Below are 16,017 nucleotides of genomic sequence, written 5' to 3'. Positions count from 1 at the left end.
GTTGGTTACCCCCTACTTACTATACTTTTGTTTCACTAGACTCTAAAGCAAGACCTCTTCTCAGTCTGCTGATGAGGGCAGCCCTGCCGGCCTGCGCTCATTTGAAAATGCTTATTCACCAGGCCTGTCAGTGGGTTTCCACAACACACACACTTGTGCCCCTGCGTACATACAAAACACACGTACACAATCACACACACTGTGAGAACCAGTGGGGGTATTTGTTTCTGAGGCACAAAACAAATTAAATTAAAGCTGTTCTGCTCTGGATGCTTTGCCCACTAATACCCTGTTTAACCTCTGAGTAGCGCATTGACAAGCAGTGTCCTGGGAACCACGCAGAGGGGAGGCAACTGAGGCTTGTTTCACTTTCAGTGTGACAAAAACCCCTTTAGAAACCCCAGGCATCACTGTTCATTGTTCCGGCTTTGTATCATTTAATAAGAATTAGTTAATGGACCATGGGGGTTTGCTATAAGAGCCAGAATGCAGATTAAGGTCTTTTTTTTTTGCTTGTGCTGTCCGTCTTCCTTATTTACATGATTGCACATTTTGCTCATCAGCTTTTCTGTGCTGATTATTCCAGTGCAAGGAAAAGAACATGCAGAGTGCCTGTCACTCAGCTGTCTACAAGAGAAGAAAAGATGGGGAGAAAGAGGCAGGACTGTTATCTTGAAGGCAGCAGCAAAGAAGATCTTACGTAAAAGTTCTATAGCCAGGCTTGTGTTATTTCATTGGGTTGCACAGCAATATAAAAAGTGGTCTCTGGAAAAAAATCCTAAAATGTGGTGTATAGGAAGGGGGTAAGAACATTGTCTAACTTGTCTGACTCAGAGACCTACAGTATAATAGCAGGTGTTAAGAAATAGCAATCTACAGTTTTGTAGGTGGTTTGAGATTTTACACACCCTGTATATTTTTGTTTGACTTTTTGACTCGATTTCCACTTCCCTGAACTGAAAAATGTGAACTTTGCAAACTATAATTCTTGCCTTCTTCACAGACATGACAGAAGAGTACCAATGTGAGGTGAGACATGCTTGTCTTGGTATTATTGCTTCCAGGAAGCATTTCAGCCACATTTACTTGAAAGATTTAACAGTACAACTTCATTCACACTGGCACTGGTATTGCTTCCAGTAAGCATTTAGATAATTATGGTGCTTTGAGTTGCCTTAAAAAAATAAAGATAAACAACACACCTGTCAATAAAATGTTGGGAAATACAAGAAAAGTGAGTTACTAGTGGCTGTTTAATGATTACTTTTTATTCCACAATAAATTACTGGAAACGTAAGGTAGTACAAATATTGATTAAGATTCAAAGCACTATTCTATATAAAGTTACTTAGCATCTGATGAGAGGAATTTCTTGCATGGACTAACGTATAGCTATAATTGAGTCATGCCTGAACAGTAGAGAATGATGAGTTTCAAATTTCTCTTGTCGCATGTGAAAACCATCTCATGCGAAACATCTCGCTTGAAAGTTTCTGGCTCAAAAGGTCGAAAGCTCCTTATGAAAATCTAAATCAACATGGCATGTGGGAATCAGTCCACATTCTTCTCAAACTAAGTTCACGCTGCACACCAAATAATCCAAACCTTACTGGTAAATGATAAAATGAGCCCATTTATTAATTTACCTTTTGAAGATTTAGCAGGTACATTGTAGGGCTTTCAAATAATTGTTGGATTGCAACTGGTGTGACTTGCCTATATGCTGTGGAGCCTGCTTCTAAAACAACACCTTGTTCAATGTGGTGCTTCTCTTTCAGGTTCAGGGTTTTGTGATTTATGTGACCCATGATCCCATTTTAGCAATGCTCCCAAAGTGTCAAACAGATGAGCATCTTCTAGCACTGGGAAGACAGACTTTTTTAATCATGCAAATAGCTCACTTAAAAAAAAACTAAGCTGTCTGATTTTAATTGCCAGAATAAAGTGCTACACCGCCCTTTTACAGTAATTCTGGGTTTCTGATGGTTCTCTCCCAGGAGTGCTTTATTGATGCAGTGATTAAGACTATTAAAAGGGGGTGAAATGCAGAGATGAAAGGAGCTCTATGCTTTATCAGGATTATGAGTTTAAGAGAATCTGTATTTAGTGAGAATTCTGTTTATATAATTACAGCCCTTACAAGACAAAGTACAGAGTCTGGGTACATTGTCGTGAAAAGTCTGTCAGGCTGTGTATTGTAATTCCTGGTGGGGAAAAAGTATTGTTCTTATGGTATAAAAAGTTTCCCAATGTGCCACACTTCATTAGAGCTTCAAAATGGGTCTTGATACATCTTCACTTGTGGCCAGTGACCATTAAAAACTGTGTTGTCTATCTTGTTCCTTTTGTGGCTTAGTCTTGCAATGAAATTTTAATCATGATCAAATTCCCTTTGAAATTTAAATCATTGTAAGAAACACGTGACAATGATCACTTTTAGAGAGCCAGAAAAGGTACAGTGCAGACTGCAGCAGAGCTATGAAGGACATTCGTCACGCAGAATGACTTTTTACACTTCAAGTCCTTTCCTCACATGCAGCTTTTCATTAATTTAAGAGCCAGGGGGTGGAGAGTGGGCAAGGCTTCTCAGCCATCGTAACCTGCTTATTAAGATGTAATCTCTGGGAGTTCTTATTATCCCTGATGCTTTTTTATCCACAAGTATGTTTTGAACTGCTTACTGGCCTATGGAAGGAGCTGATTCCCTGGAGAATCTACTTAGGCACAAGACATCGATTAATGCTAATAAGGGATGTCTAAGGGTTCCTGCATAACAAACTTGAATATCCTGGAACATATCGGTACAGGTCAGGGTTAGTCACTCACAACGCATCTTAATTTTTTCTTTTCTTCTTGTGAGAGGACAAGATATCTCATTCATTTAATAAGGGTTGAGGAGTTATGGATCTTTGAAATGGGATTTTTCAGTCGGCTCAAATAAGGGATTACATAAATGAGGATTTGTGACTTGTGACCTGAAAGCAGATAAGACCTGACGGTGTTTACCTGCTCAAGGTCTTCATGTTGCAAGATTTCTTCCAGGTTTTCTTGTTACTCTTTCACGTTGCCAACTGAAGCAGGTCAAAAGACAAAACAACCTTTTGAACAACGCATAAAATATTCTGACCTTGTAGGTGAATTTCTTGTGTCTTTTTTAAATTGAATTGAATTGTTTTATATATCAATTATGAGTCCCTTAAGAGAAGAAGTAACCAGTGGTAATGTCTTGTAGTGTATGGTTACGTCTTCAATCCTAGAAACATACTGTTGAAATAGAAAGACTGGTCAATTGTTAGATAAATGTGGAAGCCTGCTGGTGTGCTGTCTACAAGCACAGTTTTGCGAAAAGCTAAAAGACACTGAGAACAGGGGGAGATTCTTATGACCAAGACAATGCCGCCATTCATTAACACAGACCTGCTGAAAGATTCACCACTATCTAATTGGGTGCTTAAGTACAAGAAAGAGTTCTTGAATCAATAACTTTGGAGTGATAACAGAAGAAATTAAACTGCTGCTACTTTAAGGCTCTGTTTATCATGAAATCGATTTCTGCTGCTGAAGAAAAGCTGCCTTACTGGTTCGATAGAGTCCCACCAGTTTTGGAAAGTCGTTCAGAACTGAAGCTTCCCACTGGGGGTGTAAACCGGCTCTGATTGAACTTCACAGCATTATAATAGGCTGTTTGTTTGGCTTTGTGCAGCCTGACAAGCAGTGTTCACATCTAAAATGCATTAAGAAAAAAATAGACTGTACCAGCTCTCTGGTCATGGAGGTTTGAGAGTAAATCCCATGGCTCCTTTGCAATGAGGTGTAACGAGTTACAGAGCTGCTGCCTGGAAGCCAGCAAACTGGCTGGAAAAACTGCAGTCATGAAGACAAATGTTTTTGCATCCTCTCTTACCTTTGCAATGGAAAACCTTGTAGTTCAAGCTGATGTTATGACAACAGGGATGGGCACATGCAGCAACACATACAAATATTTTACACAGCACCTTTTGTGTTCAGTTACGGGGAAGGAACATCGCGTAAAATATCTCAATTTTATGTTTTTAGAAAAAAAATGGGTGAAAAAGTCAGATAAAATCCTGTTCCTCGGAAAGCTTATTTTCGTTTAAGATTTTATCTTTGAATACGAATAAATAAAGCTGGAAATGATTTGCAGTGCTTTCCAATTTTTTGTTTTCAAAACCGGTTGAAAGATATATTTTGCCTTTTTTTAATAGTAGTTTGCTTCATAATTTGAAACTGAATGTGTTTTTCCCCATTTTCTCTTGTGTAATTGAGCCCCGAATTGAGAATAATTCTATGTTATGTAGTATCTACTATGTGTAAGCATGTTTCATAAGTGCTAATAATAATAATAATAAGTGCATGCAGCTGGTTTATTATAGTTCTGGGTTAAAATTCAATTCAGAAGAAAATGTTAATTCCTCTTTTCACATTTCTAAGGTTAAATGCAGGAAACACAAACCAGGCAACACCTTTCGGAAAGATTTAGATACAGAACACTATTCTAGCAGCTGTGTGTCTTCTGTGGCCATTTTGTAATGTTATATCATACCAGTATACTGTATGTAGAATTTATCTGTACAGTATATAACTATTATTAAAATTGCTGCTGCCTCCTCAGTTATTAATAAGAAAACTGCAACTGAATTGTATTTGTGGCTTTGAAAAGTGATGTACAGTAAGTGAAACCTCTCTGCATTCTTCCCAGTGACCTGACATTAACTGACATATTTTTTATCTCCAGAAGATCTTTAAAGCAATGAAAGTGAAGGCACTTTGGGTTTCTAAAAATACTGTACCTAAGTGCATAATTCTGATGTTAATGGTTGTTTGAAAGACAAGAAGAGCTTTTTTTCTGGGATTATAGGGATATTGATGGAAGAGGTAAATAAGCAGTGTTTAAGACATACAGTAAAGTTCCCAATGGAGCTTCTAAAATGCAAACAAGAAGCTCTGATTATTTTTGTATATTTTTCTTTTATTCTTGGTTGAATTTCTTCTATAAAAAGATTTGTACATTTAAGATAAATTAAGATTTGCGCTACAATGGGTAGAAATTGCACAAAGTCACTATATTATCATTGGGATGTGTGTTTATACTGTATTTATGCTTGTATGTTCATGTCTACAAACACAATTCTTCAAATTCTCAATGTATTAATTAGAATCCTTATTTCCCAATGGCACTGACATCAAGCAGAAAAAGGAAATAAAAAACTTATAATCGTTTGCTGCAGGTACAGTATTGTGACAGATCCTGTTGTGACTTCTGTATATCTGTATAACTATAAACACACAGTCATGTCATCTGTTTACTGTATGTGGAAATACAAAGAAACAGAATTGTATTAATTGAGCCCTTAGAGATTAATTTTTTTAGAACAGATGTGTATTCAAATGGCTCTTAGCATGCAAAATTTAACTGCAGCCGATTTTAACCCCACGGTTGACTGCTCCCTACAGCGTGATTTTGTTCTGATCTGCAACTGTGAAAGGCTTGTTTTAATTAATTGGAATAATTATGCGGCTCAGGCATTAATGGTTTTCAGAGGTAGGCAGAGAAAAAGGGGTTCAGAAGATGAGCACACAAGCACACACACAAAGAGCAGTTCATAACAGCTCTGAGCACCTATGCATTCTTTTAAACCTTGCTAGACTGATGGGTTCAGTGCACTTGAACATCATAAGCTCATCTTACCAGCCTCTGAAGGCATTTCAATTATTTAGCATTAGAACTCTGCAGTTCTACTCTAGCAGCTTAGGTGTATGTCTTTTTGGGAAGTCCAAAAAGCAATAGCATGTTACATATTTTTATTTAAAGTTTTATTGAATTTCAAAAACAGGTACGGTATATTCAGAAAATGTTTACTAAATATTTTCTCTGTGAATAATCATTTATCTGTGAATAATCAACATAAAGGTTGATATAGTGTAAACATGGAAATGCACTGTACTGATTTTCTATGATCTTCCAGAGATTGTGTTGTAGCTCTTTTCTAGCAGAGGTTTGCTCACAAAGGCTCTGGAATGCAGTATAATAGTCCAGTGTATCTATTTGAAGATGTTTACCTCAGTAGGGTGTAGTTGTTTTCGCTCCTCTCTCCCGTGCTCATCAAGAGTATTTTGCACTTATTTCTTTTGGCAGATTTAGGACTGTGTGAATCAGGCAAACCATCACACCATCATTTTACAGTGCAAAATCCAGAAGAGAAAGATAGGATGAGGGACAGTGAGTTTGTCAGGCCCTTAGAATACTCATGTAGGGGAAGACATGCTTGTGGTTAACGGTGTTTGTTGTGAATGAAAGTGTTGTGGGTGGCTCTGTCATCCCTGGAGATTTGATTTAATCAGTGAAACCCGAAATGAAGTGAGTTTCAAAGCCAGGCAACAAGCCCTATACTCTCCTGCAAGGAGCCCGTCTGCATTTCTGCACCCAGGAATACAAAACGGCTTGATTGAAGTGCCAAAGTGTCAGGGGAGCAGGCTGCTTCATGCAAATATGTCTCTCTCCTCCTTCCTTTTAGGATTTTAAATGAAATCTGTGTGCAGTGTCTGCATGGAGTTTAATTTGATCTGATAAAGATCTCATCCAGTATAGTTTTTCTGGAAGGGAATTATACACTGATGGCCAATGGTAGAGGGGGAGATTTCCAAACTGAGTAAAATTATTTGAAATGCCCTTTGTAAAGGAATCAGTCATTTATTATTTGTTTCTAACAATGTTTTTAATGAGTTAAAATTAAATGTAGACTTTTAGAAGCTTTATTTACTCTGATTTTTAGTTTTTTTTAATAATCCGGGGAGAGTTTGTAATAAAATTATTGTAATTTATTAATACGTTTCTATGAAGTTCATAGAAACTGGCATACATGCAGCCAAAAACACCATCATGAGGTTCTCTTGATAAAATAAAAAAAAATGCATCTATAAAGTGTAACTTTAAAGCCCTACTTAAAAGTACAAAATGCTATACAGCAATATAAACAAGCATGGAATTCAATTTTTTCCTTAAGTGTAGTTGCAGTTACCCAGATTTACAATTTCCATACCATTCTACTAGAACTGAAGCATCCTTCTTTCTTAAACTGCTTTCTAATTATTACTGTTCCCTCTCTTGGCGTCTGAATAAACTTGTCATCTTCCTCCCCCCCCCCTCTTGTGCTCAGACCTTAAGTCTTCTAGACTCGCAGGCCATTTGTTGGGAGTTGTTTTGCTGTCCTTGCGACCTTCTCTGTTAATTAGACTCGCTTTATTTCAGCTAGTGTAGCCCAGTGGGAATTGGCAACACAAACTGCAGAATAAAGAGGCCAGAAAGTCATTCTTGTTCCAGTGCCACTCACAAACCTTGACATCAATATTCTGCACATGCTCTGATTTATAAAAAAAGAGCAGGCAAGGGAGAGACAGGCAAGCACAGTGGGCTTTTGATTGCAAATTGTAAATGAGCCTGTCCTCTCTTTTTATTTTTATTTTTCCTTAAACAGTAGACTTCGAAGTCTGAGTGAAATGAATTGCGGGCTGGCAAGAATGGTAGCTCTCAGAAAAAAGAAAATTAATTAAAGCCCTGATTATTCTAATCTCTTTTCTCTCTCTCTCTCTCTCTCTCTCTCTGTTGTTTTATCTGTTGCAGTGTTGAACTACTGAGCTACAGCATCCCTCCAGTGGCCCAGACAAGGAGTCATCGATTATACATGCCAAGCACCCACTCCGATGATCCGCATAGCTGAGCGCTGGGAAGAGGTAAGTGAAGGAGAGTCCGGAATAATAAAAGGACCAGCTGTTTGGGGTCACTTGTAGCCAGCGCTCCTCCTTCTTTAGGTGATGATTTATTTTAGTTGGCCTCTCAAGAGGGGTAGGGAGGGAAAGGGGGTGTCATGGGTACCCGTCGAGGCTGTAGCCGAGCAGAAAAGATCCTAATTTGTCAGAAGAAAGTTGTTCAAAATCAGAGGCGGTGTAGCAGTGGGGAGGCGGAGTAAAGGAGGTGTGTGTGTGTGGGAGGGAGGGGAATGTGTGTGTGTGGAGGGGAGAATCAGTTTCTTTCACGAATCTGACACACTGCTTCTTCTGGCCTGCCCCTGTGAAAAGGGGATCCGTGCATACTTGATGAGGAACGGGAGGTCGATGACAAACAATACACTCAGGAGGCCATGCGGCATGGCTAAGACAGCTCTGATATGCCACACAACGCAAGCGCGGACACAAACCTGTACGCGTGCTGTCAGGGGGCACACACTGGCACCACCTACCATGCAGTTTGTCGTTGCTGACCTGTGTACAGTATGCTGTATTGCCCTTCCAGAAGAAAAGGCTCCTTTCTGTCTTAGTCAAAGATCCTGTCAGCACCCCCATTACATTTTTTTGAACTCCACAAAGACTGGAGTAGGGTGGTTGGGGTTGGGGGCAGGGTCAATGGGGTGATTCAAAGCAGAAACCCTTTAGGGCTGTTTAAAGAGAGTACAAGGACAGTTTAACCAACCTAACCTGTGGAGAAATCAGTGCCGGGCATCCTTGAACTGTTGATGAAGGGAGTCCCTAGCTAAGTGGTCTGCAGACTTCACATACCAGAAATTCTGCGGGTCTCTGAATTATTTTTTTTCTGTTTATGTAATTAGGTCCTTACCTTTTACAGCTGACATGTTTATTTAATCCGTTCTGCTTTTGGGACTTTTTTTTAACTTTTATTAAAGCATAAACAATTAAAATTCACGCGAATAGCTTCTCTGTGTTCTTTGACTTTGTTTGAAAATGCCTTCTGATGAAGAATAAGCCAAAAGACTTTATTGTACTTTTGTAGCTGTTGGTTCAGTTGGTTTTATTGTGCATTATTAGTTCAACACTTCTTGTAGAAATACACTTTGCTTTATAGATTTTTAAATGCCATTTATAAATGTCTTATTAATTTAATATATTGATAAAGTATTAAAAGATTATCATATATGGGATGATAACCATCTTATATTGTGACTAATTGCAGGTTAGACTGTACTGCTAGGTTTAGGAGTATGTAATAATTTTATTCCTGGTAGTACAATTATTAACTTATTAATAAAGTGTTTATATATAGTTATAAGGCAGACTTAAACTAAATTGTACCCCAATTTTCTACTGTACATTCTTGTGTGACAATGCCAAAAATGCAATGCACTAGAGAAGACGGAGACAGTGTGTCTTCCTTCTGTGTCAAATGTACCTAAGGCCAAGCTCTGAGCAAAAGGGACTTGTTTTTCTTGCATCACATTCTCTCAGAAATCTATGGCGAAAATTCACATTCAAAGGTCCTCCCCTAAAAGACTAAAGTTCCACTTTTTAAGTTGAATGCCTGGAAACTGTAGTGTGAAACACGGCTAAATTGTAGTGTTCTTTCAGATGGCTGGCCAATCTGGTAACAAAACATAACTGCAAAATGTTTCCCATTTACTGTATCTGCAGCAAATGATTTCATCTAAAAAATGTGATTAACCCAAAATCCTAATGATAAATGCTGTAAATAAAAAACATAAATACTGAGGGTCAAGAAGAAAGTCTCACCCTTAACCAAAGCACAAATATAAATGCGGCATTTACAGTATGTGATAGGATCACATGCGTAGTTGCGTATTCTGCTTTGTTAATACTTTAGATCATTCTTAGCACCTTGATGTTAGTGCTACTGTGTGAAGATTAATGTGTTGCATAATGTTAGAAGTCTAGATAATTTCTGAATAATTCACTTTGACTTCAAAATAAGAAATATATCTGAAATGTCTAATTTGTATCTGTAAAATGTTATTTAGAAATATTATATTGCTATTCAAAAAGTATTTCAGAGAGTACACTGGCCACTGTTGATCTGGAATTCCTAGCTTGCGCTTATTCATGTTGTTTTTCTTCACTGTATAGCTGCTTTTAAATCTGGCAATGCAAATAACTTAAAAAATGACAGCATATTATTCAATCCAAGTGTAAGAGCAATTTGCAAGTGTTCAGCTGCCCTATGCCTTCAATGTTGTACCTTATAGCTAATTTTAGTTAGAGCTGTCCTACTTATTTTGCAACTCCCATACATTAAATGTAACCTGATTTTTATGTTTTCAAAAAGTCCATGTGATGTAGCCATCAGTAGGAAGAGAAGAAAAGACACAATTTAATTTTGACAGTATATTGTTCTCTTTCTTACCTTAATCACAAAAACAAGTACATATAATTGTGGAGTGGTTTTGAAACACTTCTGTCAGGCGGTAAACTGTTTAAATATTTTCTGTCTCTCTATTGCTGTACAAGGCATTTTTTAAAGGATGAGTAGTGAACTGAAAAAAATACAAATGTAATTCATCATTGTAGAATTCAGTAGTCTTAAAGCACAGAGAAGTAATGGAAGCTAAAGAGACAACTTGTTTCCCATGTTAGTTACATCTAACTGCATACATTTAATGCAGTATGCATTAATTGGTCACTGACTGTACATTAATGTAACATACACATAAGACTTGGAAACTGTCATCCACCTAATTCCTTATTTAGTTAAAATTGACAGTTTCTCTTTAATTATGTGTTTTGTCATCAGTAATTATTTTCTGAGAATTCAGGATGTTGTTGATTTCCCCATTGTGTGAATGGATTGGTTACATAATAATAAAAAATGTTTTGTGTGTATTGATATTTTCAGTATCTCAAAAATAGCACAGAGAAAGAAATTGTACAGGAAGTGGGGCTCTTGGTAGCAGGAGATACTGCTGGAACCAAATCCTTGCTGGTAACCTTGGAGCGAGTTCTTAATGTTAACACTAATTCATAGACGCACCCTGCTGTCAAAGAAATCTTTCAGAGCACGTCTTTATTAGTGCAACAGTATCTCTGAAGCATAGGGGGTGCCAGGCCAATTTACAGTAAGCAGCAGGGTGTTATGTTCACAAAAGCCATTTTCTTTTTGAGGCTGGGTCATTAGTCCGGGGACCTCTCATTAAAACCCAGCTGGGCATGGGCTGTAGTCACCTCCTCTTCCAGGTGTGTTCATTTACAGAGACAGCGTGAGCCTAGAACCGACAGGACAGGCAGAGATGCTGGGTAGTCTCTCAGTATAACCCGTTGCGGTTGTGTTTGTATTCATGTGGAGACATGTACATATTTATTATCATGGAGGCTATTTATCATGATTGTGGCTCACCACTGGTGCTGACTGCAGAGGTACAGCTCATTCATCATTCTGCATCCGCAGTCTAGGACTCAGAGATGCAGAAACCTGTTTTTTTTTCAGTGTTTACAAATTCCTCTCTTTAGATCATGGTGCCTGGCATTTTTGTTTGCTTGTTTATTTTGTGTTGGTTTAGGTGTCCATCGGATTCATTCTAGTGCAGGTCGTACAGTGTGGTGCAATGAAATTGACTTATTTAGATATGGATTGGATCTCTTTATTTGGAATAATCTGTTAAAACTGAGATTTTTTGGCCAAATATGTTCTGTTAGCAACAATGATGTTTTTTAGGAAGGATTTACAGTTTCTAAGGTTTTTGAAACTGTGACTTCCCTATTTTGTCACTACACATTTGTTAAATGCATGTTGGACTGTGAAACCATTGGCACCAATGAAACCAGTCTCCGATAAGTTGGCTCATACCCCAGCCTCCATTTTTTTGTGTGCCCAAGGAGGCTTTATCAGAGCAGGATTTATGTCTCTCTTCTCTCCCAGGCACAGACACAAATTCCATTTTTAGTGCATTTCCTTATAATATAATGAACTGAATTTAATGACTGCTGACACAAGAAAGATCTTACTTGTGTTAGAGTACTGTAATATAAATTCAATGAAGTTGAAAGTGCCTTTAAAAGTCAGTATCTACTATCAGTAGACTACTTATTTTACCAAGTTTTAGAAAGGTCTAAAAAGCTCACATTTATGCAATGTAGTGCAAAGTGTTTTCTTCTTATTTCTTCTCTTTAATCTAAGATACTCTGATACATTGCATACTTGTGATGAGCCAGAACCCAGGATACACCTTGGAAGGAAAGCCAGTCCATTGCAGAATATACCCACGCATATGGTTGGGGACAATTTAGAGATGCCAATTAGCCTAGATGGGATGTTTTAGAATTGTGGGAGAAAACCAAATCAAGTGCCAAAATCCAATGTGGACACTTGGAGAACATTCAAAGCCCTCACATAGTCAGCACCAGGTTGGAATTGAACCTAGGACCCAAGATCTGTGAGGCAACTACACTAACCACCACATCACAACTCTGATACCACATACTGTACATGCATAATGTCTGTACTTTTAGAAGATATGCACAGAGAAGCACACCAACCTACATAATGAAGTAGTAATGTTGCCAGTACACACACATCTAATGGTCTGACAACCTTCAGAAAAAAAAAACCCATCTAAATTTGCTGCTTGAAGGCCATGTTCAAAGTGTATTGATTTATAGAATTTGGTGTGGGCTGCTTATAGCCTAGGGCAACTTAAATTTATGATGTATGGAGGTCTGTTTGGACAAGAGTTTGATACAGCAAGTTTATGTAACAGCCTGCTTTTCATTTCAGCTAAGGTGTATTTGTGCTGGCTCAAGTTGTGTCTTTTAATTGATAATATTTGTGTGTATACAGACTATCAATCAATTCAGTTAGATGTGCAGAATAAGCACTGCCTCTCATCAAAGTGAGCATGGCATATTTATGATTCTTGAAAAAACAGGTTTCATGTACTTTCATGTATCTCTCAGGCCTTCCATTGCTTTTACAGTATGGGCTTAATTTATTTTAATTACTAATGCAGTAAAGTTTGAAATATAGCTTATGAGGTGGGTAGATACCCTTCCTATGGAGTGTGGATAGGTAACTCTGAAACAAACTCTGAATGATAACATTATTCTCTTTATTATTTTGTTTTTAAAGGTGTGTTGTTCTCTTTCAGCTGCTGGCTATGTGAAAAGCTGTATGCATTATCACATTTGACATGTCCTTCCTCTGTCTATATGCAGATCCTTGCACATCCATCGGATATTTAGATGAAATGGCACACTGATTTCTCTTTTCTGTAATGTACCAACAGCTTCTGGTGTTTACGGGATTTGTTACTTTAAAGATCTAGTGTGTAGAAAAAAAAAACTACCATTAAGACTTCTTTACTCCGAATACTGTGCATAGCACACATGACTTGACCACACTGCTAATCTTAGAAATACAGTACAGTGCACAAACACATGTATTGGGGAAAAGCATGCACAAAAGATTTGACAGTATAAACCACATTGTTTTATGCCAATGGTTCATACCACCTGCTTCTATACAATACTGTACCGTTGGTGTATTTGTGAAGGCTGACATGTGATGTGAACTGTAAAACTACAGGCTGCACAAAGGCCATATCATTATTAGATTGCTTGTAATAGGACAACATGATTTTTTGATCGATCCATAGAACTGAAGCCTTTAAGAAATCGTTTGTAATTACCTTTATCTATCCTAATCAATTTATATTGACAAGCAGAAGCTCGTTTCTCCTGATTAAAACTGACATCTCCTGTAATGAAAAGTGGCTGCGAATATTCAGGATCGTTTTAAGTTTGTGATTCTTTTTTTTTTCTTTTAGGGTCGTACGCTTATGCTGTAGAATTTATTTGCCTGTCAAGCCAAATGTAACAAGGCTTGACCTAACAAATTGATTCATGCCTTTCAAGAGTCAGGTGTATAAGATGAGCTCCAAAAAAGAAGGTTCTCTAATCCTCTCCATAATCCAACTCAAAATCAGCTTTTTTCCTTGCTTAACAAAAACCCAATAATTGGAAGAAGGAGAGCTCAATCCAATTACAGTCAACAGTTCACATTTCTCTCAGGAATAACTCCTGCTGAGTTCAGGATAATAAATCATCCTTTTTATCGAGATTTAAGATGCTGCAAGTGGCTTCACTTGACATAATAGTTGCTATTTAAATAACAGTGTTATAAAACTTTTAAATTCAACTTCAGAAGAGCTTTTCTCTTTTTTTATTTCACTTTTCATACAGGACTTAAAACCTACTTTAAAGGTTGCTTCTTATAAGATCTGACAGTTAAATATACACTGTAGTGTCTTTTACTTCTGTCCATCAAGGTATATTTCTGTATAAAGTTTCCTAATGTCACATTCTGTACATTGAATATTCAGCAAGCTACCAAAAGTGATGAAGTGCCCTATTGCAACAAACATCCTTATCTTAATAACATTACAATTCATTATTATCACAGACAGACAAGGAGACCCTTTCTTTATCGTGGCTATTTTTCTGTTTTTTCCACTGTATTGGTGAAATTAACTCAGTGACCCCATGGTGATCCAGATTCCAAATGTGTTGGTGCCAGGAAAACAGATGTAGATTTCAAGTCAGTGAACAGTCTTTATTGATTCTGGGGGATGTTTCTGGGGGGGGGGCACCTGTCTATTTTAAACAAAAAAGGAGTTCTTTCCTGTGCCATAATTGCTTTGCATGCAAGAACCCTTAAGAGGCAGTGCTGATAGACACAGTAAGTAGGAAATAAGATATTTCATGTACTTCCTACAGAGAAAAGAAAGAACTTCAGTCAATAAGTGCCATAGTCATTCTGTATCAATCAATAGAAAGCTGCAGTACGGCTGTCAGGAATAGATTAATATTTTTAACTTCAGGCTATACCTACTGTATGTATCCCTCCTCCATGAAATGACATTATTTCTTTGTACTTTTGGGGCCGGTAATTAGTTAAGACTTTTGGGGAGAAAGTTCTTGGGCACCTGTATACAATACATTTTTACATTTCTCAAAGGAACGTGGAAGTCATATCCTTCCATCGATTTCAATGAGATGTGATCTGTTGCTTTGTGTAGCCCTCTCTGCCAAGAGAACTGAGTTTTAACATCTTGAAACTGCAGGAAAGATTCTTTGCAGATTTCCCCTGTGGTCATTTGGCAGCCCTTTGTTTTTGGTGACCCCAGGGGCTAACCTAGAATGGAAGTCTTGATATTCATCAGTCCAAACAGATTGGGTCAGGGTTCTGCTATGTCACTGCTATGCCACTTAAGCCCCAACGTCCAGCAATTTGTTTGTAATGAGAAAATTCTGTTTAAATCCACATACTGTTCTGTTGCACTTCATGGGACTTGCACACTCCAATTATCTGTTTTTAAGGCAAAGGATGCATTTTATATACAATACACACAGTAGGTTTTTTTTCAGCCTGCAACAGTATATATGGTATAAGGAGTTTCTGTTTCTGAACATTTCCAGCTTCATAGAACAAAGTAAAAGCAAAAATGGGTCACTGGGGTGCTATTTGCAAAGAGTTTGTATCTTCTCCTCGTGTTTTGTGTGGGTTTCCTTTGGGTGCTCCAGTTTTCCTCCCATAATCCCATAGTCTAAAAACATACTGATACTGTAGGTTAATTGGCTTCTGGGAAAACTGGCCCTGGTGTGAGTGTGTGTATGTACTGTATATACAGTATCTGAGTGTAGCCTGTGATGGACTGGTATCCCGTCCAGGTTGTTTCCTGCCTTGGCCCAGTGCTTGCTGGGATAGGCCCTGGCTAGCCCACAACTGTGTTAGAAAATGAATGGTTGTTATAATATAAGAATGGCCTGTAATCTGTCTTGTGTAGTGTGAGAAATAATCGACTAGTCATTATTTCCTGTTGTTTTAGAGGTTTGAATAATGCTTCAACATCTTTCAACACATTTTTTCCTCTTGAGGGGCATTACATCTACCGTTGCAGTCCTTATTTTAATCATTTTGTACTCATTTTCAGAATTTACCACTTAAAATACTGTACAATATATAATTACATTTTCAAAATCCTTATTTCCCTTCTCATTTCACAGTCAGACAAACCTTATTTGTAAATGAATCCTCTCCCTTAAGGAGTAGCAGTTGTTATTTATCCAAGCATTAATCTCTTTTTAATCTTGTTAGTGATAGCCTAGTGTCTCATGACTTTATCACTAACAGCCTCAGCAAGCAGTTACCATGAAACAGACATCTTTAGCCTTGTGCCTTCTGCTGCATATTCAAAAACCAGT

General features: G+C 37.7%; 1 protein-coding gene across 4 annotated transcripts in view; it reads left to right on the top strand.

Annotated features, from left to right (window-relative positions):
• Positions 1-16,017, top strand: part of LOC148648193 (extracellular sulfatase Sulf-2-like) — a 119,382-nt gene that overhangs the window by 15,625 nt on the left and 87,740 nt on the right. For all 4 annotated transcript variants that reach the window (XM_088608165.1, XM_088608163.1, XM_088608168.1 and 1 more), the window contains exon 2: positions 7,643-7,752. The gene's annotated coding sequence lies outside the window, so the exon portion shown is untranslated. The remainder of the gene's footprint in view (positions 1-7,642; positions 7,753-16,017) is intronic.

Source organism: Lepisosteus platostomus, chromosome 15 (assembly GCF_059453375.1).
Source record: "Lepisosteus platostomus isolate fLepPlt1 chromosome 15, fLepPlt1.hap1, whole genome shotgun sequence".
Classification (NCBI taxonomy): Eukaryota; Metazoa; Chordata; class Actinopteri; order Semionotiformes; family Lepisosteidae; genus Lepisosteus; species Lepisosteus platostomus.
Note: the sequence above shows the minus strand (reverse complement) of the source record. Positions and strands in the feature narration are given on the sequence as shown.